Raw genomic sequence first — 6,000 nt, forward strand, 5'->3', positions numbered from 1 at the left:
GGTTCCACCCAGAAGAACCGATTCAAAATCTCCTGATGATTAAGTACAGTGCATGATGACTGTTATTTGTTTGAAAGAAATCCCCGCAGCTCTTCACTTCATTTGTGTTTGGAGCTCATATCTCTCTCTTTTGAAGATACATATGCTGTAATGTTATAATAATCATATTACTTAAAGTTTCTCAACAATTCCATGACTAGTCCTCAAAACAGTGCTAGGTCTTATGGGAGTAGGTAACAATGAATATCCCCATTTTACAGTTGGGGAATCACACAAATGAAAACAAAGGAACCAAATAGCAACTGAGCTAGAGCTCTGTGTAAGCTCAAAAGTGTACCTATTCAACCAACAGAAGTTGGTCCAGTAAAATATATTACCTCACCTACCTTGTCTCTTTCATATCATGGGTCCGACACAGCTACAACCACACAGCCAACAACTAATATTTAGCAGTGTCCTATACCTCCTGTGCTGCCCTCATTGCAATACCATATTCCCAACACCGCATGGTGCTATGGAAGGATATAAATAATGACACTTACTATACCACCACCCTGCATGACCTGAAATAAAATGCTGTAGTCTTCCTTGATTCCAGATAGAACTTTGATAAAAAGACTTCCCTGGGATATGAATGCCCAAGTCCCTGTTTCTTCAGATAAGGGCAACTGGAAGAAGAAAGGAAGAAGCCTGCTCTGTCAGTTGCACTGGAGCTATCCTTCATTCTCTTTTCTTGAGACTTTAAATATCACTCAGTAAGGGGATTTTGTGCAATTCAATATACAGTGTTTTATTAGGTCTTCCAGAGATGTTCACACACTCTGGCAGCTTGCTCTGTCACACTGCTAATCTATCACGTGGTTCAGAGGCATTTGGTTTCTGTTTGTGGCTGAATTTGGTCCTCAGGAGAGTTACCAACCAAAGGAAAAAGAAAAGAAAAGAAAAGAAAAGGGGGCGGGGAGATAAAACTGTTTCTTTAAGAACAGCCAACAAAATAGCTGATGAAGTTGTTACTGAGAACACTAAGGCCTGAGCATTAGACAATCATCCTAGGCAGGCCTGTGAAACAACATGCTAAAGCATGAGAGATCCAAGTTAGCATAAATCTTTCCCTGGATGGGGATGACTTGCTCTGCTCTTCTGTAATATTCAAAGCAGGTAAAACTAGATGTTTACAGCACCACAGAATTGCCACTAACTATTGTAAAAATTTATAGCAGCATATTTTTCTAACTACAGCAATTTGCCATCAGCCGTTAAAAGGGTTTCATGCATAAAACACATAAAATGGGGATAAATCAGTTGCTGACACTTGCAAAGTATTATGGTCAGTTTGTCAATGTGTGCATTAATATGTGACACTTTAATTAGAAATGTGTGTGCATAGTGAATTATCCAGGGAGGGGAAAATGTCTAAATTCAAATTACTGTGGATTTTTTAAGATTCTCAGTCTAGTAAAATCCTTGTTTCTTATGAGGTAGTTATTATTTATTGGCATAATTTAGCCATAATTAGCCTCTGCAGTTGCCAGCTGAGACAAGCTAAGCAGAGCTCCTGCCAGCTCAGATGGAGCGAGGGGGGGGGGTGCATTTTGACTTGCTTTTCTGGGATACTGCTAACAGATCATAAGGGTCCCATCATTGACTGCTGATGGTGGTACTCGCAATGCAAGTCAAGCCTCCAGATATGGACACTGCTAACTGGTGCATGGCTATGCTGTCTGGCCACCACATTGAGGCAAGGAGTCTCTCCTTCATTTAAGCAACTACCATAAAGAGAAGCTTTATTTAATCCACAGAGGTTTGATTTTGGCCTTCAGTACTAACTTCCTGTAAGAACACTGAACCAAATAACATGAGCTCTGCCTACTAAGTAACTTCCCCTTTGTGTCACCTGTCAAAGGAAGTTCCGTTGTTATGGTCTTTACCCCCTGAATTCATGAATGGCTGTAGATTATTTTGGTAAATTGGGCCCTTCCAGCTAGCTCTGAAGCCTTCTGAGTAGTTGTGTGAGACTAGTTAGTTTTATCTAACATATCCCAGCACTGATCAGGAGAACATATCAGACCTGGCTATCATGCATGCCTACTGTTTCTCGCCCTGGATTAGGACTTGTTTCTCATTTAGTTGGATCAAAACTTACCAAGTAAAATTAAGCATATATATCTATATTTAGGCAACTAAAGAAGTGTCCTGACTTTCAGAGATGATGAGCATTCACACCTCCCTTTGAAGTCAAGTTAAAGGACAAAATATATGTGCAATTGATTACTGTATAAACATTTTGAAGGGGAACTAAAGTGGTTTGATCTCCCGTCTTTCAGAGGTTGTAACCTTTGGGTCACTTTTGTGGAAATTTGTGACTGAATGAAGGGCAGTTGTGGAGTCATTGGTGTTATGTAAAGCCTTTGCTCAATCCAGTAGAATGTGATTGTAAGATTTGTAACTTTTCAGTCATTGCTAGTATGATGATTAAGTTCTGTAACCTTTTGCAAACTTTGTAACTTTAGTTATTGTTAGCGTAGCCTTTTCAGTTTTGTAACTTTTGCAAGCTTTGTAACCTTTTCAGTTACCACTTGTATAAACCTCCAATATTCCATCACGCAATCAAAGAGTGTGTGAACAGGGGAGTGTGTGTGTGTGTGGGGGGGGAGATAACGGAGTGTGTGGGACTGGACAGAGTGGAACTGCAAGGAGAAAAGAGCCTGGAGCCAGGTGTGTCTGCTGTAATCTGCCCTGAGATGGCAGTCATGAGGTGCTGTAAAGAAAAGAAGAACTTGGTATGCATGAAAGGAATGAGGGCTGGAATGCTTCTCAGTGATGGACACAGAAGGGAAACACAGTGTACGTGACAGGAGCCATGCAGTGCCAAAAAGGAAGAAGGCATGCACGCAAGGCTGCTGCTTCTTGACCTGCTCGCCGGCCCTGATCCATGACTGCAGACGGACACAGCAGATCTACTATGCTTCAGCTTCTCAGCTTCCTCTTCTGTCTCCGGTAACTCTCCGCCTGTGTGAGTGTGTGGATGCATGAGGGTATGAATGTGGGGGTGCATGAATATAAGCTCCATCCCTTTTCTGTTTGATCCAATAGCGGCATTTAATAAAACCAATACAAGTGTAACCCTGGGTTGGTTTCTAGGGAAACTGAGGTAACAATTGGGTTTTTTAACCCATCTCCATCAAAACCTGCATAGGGTTTATTGAGGTATTTTGTGTGGAGGAAAATGAGGGAGAGGCTCTTGTACATGGGAGTTGTACCACCTGGTCTCTATGCCCAGCACCTTGTGTGGTTGTTCACACTGGTGCAATGAGTATACAAAGAAGGTTTAAAATATCAATTAAAATGGTAGCTTTTTAAATCTACCTTGCAGCAGTATAAATGACTGGACCAGGGGCAGGTGGAGAATCAGACCCCAAATACTTTGTTTTGTACTGATACACCACCAAAAATGTTAGTCATTTAAACTGTTAAATGTACAAGGTCCCCACTCCAAAGGATTTGTCTCAGGGCTAAATTCTTAGTAAACTTGCCTTGAAACAAATGGGTTTTCCTGAGCAAAACTGAAACAAAATGTACTTAAGACATTTGGATTTTGTCCTAATTAGATCATGTATAGATAGACAGGAATGTCAAACAACAAAAAGCAGATAATTGAACAGTGATGTTCAATATATATCCTTTCCATAGGAACATTTTGGAGATGATCAGGAAGATAATTCCATAAACAATGTATTGGCCACAAACATATTTGGGTTCAGCAACATGTAACACTCACTATATCCAGGTGCAGAATACTAAGTTTCTGCTCTTATTCTCCCATAACACTGGGGAATGTCATCTCCCCAGCTGTAGCGGGCTGATCCTTTATGACAGAGTCTACGCTGAGGAAGAAACATAATGTTGCTGACTCACTAGTATGTTGACATGTACGGCGGTGCCTCTGTGTGTGGCTCATTGTTAACCCTAACCAGTCCTCTCTCTGGTGCATGGTTGACCTTTTGGATAGGTCTTAACTTGTTCTTGTTTTGGCATTATGCCCCATATTCTTCATAGAAATGTTTTATGATATGATTATGACCTATGATGTATTTTATACAAGATAGGTCATGTGAGATATGATTGGAAAGGTTATGATTCACTGACTATGATTATCCTACTTGTATGCATGTATCATGTTTGTATCTGAAGTTAGGAATATTGTCTATGGATTTATTACAAATGTGTTTACACTTGGGGAATGCCCACTAGACAGAATGCAATCAGTCTGGATGGCTGGTAAGGAGAACAATAGGTCTTAGAAGATGCTAATCACCCACTGGAAAGCCTTCCTGGGGACAATGCAAACAGCCTCTGAGTTATGGCTGCAGGGACATGTGATCAAGTCACCTTGTACTGGACTCCATGATAATACTAGTGTTTTTTCACTGACCAAGGGTGGGAATCAAATTTGGAGACAAAGGATTCCCACCAAATGCAAAGACTATTTAAGGCAGGGGAGTGACATCATCATTGTGGTTGGTTCTTCACTGTCTCCCTGCCCAAGGAAGAAGACTGCTGGAAACACCTGAGGAAAAAAAAGACTGACTAGGGGGAAGGCTGAATACAGGCAAGAGTGTTGTCTTGCCTGTGAAAGTTTGGAGTTTTAAGCTGCAAGCAAGTGTAGTTTGCTTTCAAGAGTCTCTGCAAACTGCCTAGAACATTTAGGGTGAGAATATGCTGCTCATATCCAATTTCATTAGTATATTAAGCTTAGATTGGGTTTTTGTTTTATTTGCTAGGTAATCTGCTTTGATCGGTTTGCTATCCCTTATAATCACTTAAAATCTTTTATAGTTAATAAACTTGTTTTGTTTTGTCTAAAACCAGTGTCTGTGTAAATCGTAACTTGGGGCAGAAAGCTGTGTATATCCCTCTCCGCATTGAGTGGGGGCAAATTTCATGGGCTTATGCTATACAGTTCTCTGTGCAGTACGAGATGGTTCAATTTGGGGTTTACCCTTGTCTGTGGGGGTGCACTTTAGTATTGGGCAATTCCTTAGCTGAACCTTCCATGCATAGCTGATGTCAGTATCTGTGTGTTTCTGCAGCTGGGTGTGTTCCTACCTGTGTGTGTGCTGGTAAAGTGCAGCCTGAAGCCTGAGGGAGGGCTTGGCAGGTATGCACAGCAATGCAGTGTAAAGGGAATCCAGATGGGTGGGTCAGGTGGACTCAGTGGACACCAGTTGCAGGTGGCACCCCGAAGGTGAGGGGGGGAGGGGGAAGTTGTCACACTTCTCACCATCCTTTGGCAGACTTGCTGCATGGATTTCTCCTACATGTGTAGCCTCAGGCCCTTTCTCTCCATTATGGTTTGAGTCAGTTAGACAGAAACACCAGCTGACAGGTCTTCAACTGATGTGTAATGTGCAAAGTATGTATCTACAGTTCAATTGCAAACATTAAACTAAATTTAAGCATCTCTTGACATTTTCGAGTAACTTTTTTTCTCTTCTCCATACTTCTAGGAAGATTAGTAACTTTCTGTTCTAAGGTGGATATGTGAAGGGGAAAACATGCAGGTCCTACAAATAAAAATTGAAACGTAAAGAATACACATGGCTAGCACTTAGCCATGTTACTTCTACATACATATCTCACTTATTCGATGTCTTTAGTCATCAACACGCTCTGTAGACTGAAAAAACCTGGTACACAGAAAATGCACGATACCATAGGTAAATAGAGCTCTGTAGAGGCTACTATTTAATTTGGAAAGTGTGTTCTTGTTTTGAGTATCTATGTCCTCTATAAGAAGTGGGTTTCAAAAAGGTACTTGCTTTAAGCTCAAACGTTCACTGGTGATTTGGGTAGACTGAGTCTGATTCAGATTTATTGAAACAAATGTTAAGTAGAGAGAAGAGACTGAAATGTCTATGGTAGTACCACAGCTGTTTGAGTTATTGTCAAAAAGCCTGGCATTGGCAAATCTCTAATTTAATACTCATTTCAGCAGCAATC

This window comes from Mauremys reevesii, linkage group 1 (assembly GCF_016161935.1).
Source record: "Mauremys reevesii isolate NIE-2019 linkage group 1, ASM1616193v1, whole genome shotgun sequence".
Lineage (NCBI taxonomy): Eukaryota > Metazoa > Chordata > Testudines > Geoemydidae > Mauremys > Mauremys reevesii.